Here is a 1,074-nt window from a genome sequence, read left to right as displayed (position 1 = left end):
TTCCCTCCAGCAAGGTCAAGCACATGAATCTTCTTCTGGGAACTTGTCACCTGCACTCTTACTTTGAAAAGCTGAGGAGAGCTCACCTCTTTCAAAGTCCATGAGAGGTCCCATTTCACCCCAAATCTTCACAGTTGTTAGAACATGAATTTTGGGGACTCCCTGTCCCAAAAGCTACATTTGAGATTGTGTTGTGTCCAGTGTCACATTCACCCTCTTCTTCCCTGTGCCGGGGCGGGCATTGATGCAGTTGCAGAGTCAGCCAGTCAGTTCAAGTTGCCGATCCAACCAAAATGAGAAATTATTATTTCTAGGGGTAGTTTTAATGGAACCATTCTTCTTCAATCTTTTCACCTGAACCTACTCCACTCCCTTATAGTAATTAATTTTCTCTTGCCCCCAGTCAATATTTAATCATGGGGCTAGATACTCAGGTACTCACCTAAGAAAGGGTCAAAGCATCACGGCCAGTGCAGGCAGCAGCTGCCTGGCTGTGTGGCATCGTACATACCCCAGCACATGTCGCTAGGAGAGGGGACTACAGTCCGACCTCCTGTTTTCCCAGTCAGTGGTCCTGGTCAAGAGAAATTTTTTTCTTTCCGTATGCTGGGCGTCAGAGTAAGGCTAGACCCTTAATATCCAATTAAGGTTGCCAATTCAATACAAAGATGCCAACATTAAATAAAGCAAACAATATCAAATGTTTGGGAACAGTTTTAAATTACGGTTCAGAATATTGAAGTATTAGCTAATCATCCTATGCCACCAGGCAGAAGGAGGGGACGTAAGTGACGGGGGGAATGGAAACAGGTCCCTGCTCGGGGTGCCAGCCGAATGCCTCCCTCACCTTCCCAGTTGCCCTTACACAACAGATACGGGGCCCTGGAACTTGAGGGCCAGGCAAATGAGGATGTAGATGAAGGTCCATCCAGGGGGTCACCTAGGGTGAGGCAGTCAGCCCCACGCGTTATGACTGCCGCTGCTAAGAAAAAAAGGAGGGTAATTGTCATAGGCGATTCCCTTCTGAGGGGAACAGAGGGCCCGATATGCCGACCGGACCCGTCCCACAGGGAA

Source organism: Aptenodytes forsteri, unplaced genomic scaffold (assembly GCF_000699145.1).
Source record: "Aptenodytes forsteri isolate BGI_AS27 unplaced genomic scaffold, ASM69914v1 Scaffold121, whole genome shotgun sequence".
Taxonomy (NCBI): domain Eukaryota; kingdom Metazoa; phylum Chordata; class Aves; order Sphenisciformes; family Spheniscidae; genus Aptenodytes; species Aptenodytes forsteri.
This window is presented reverse-complemented; position numbering follows the sequence as displayed.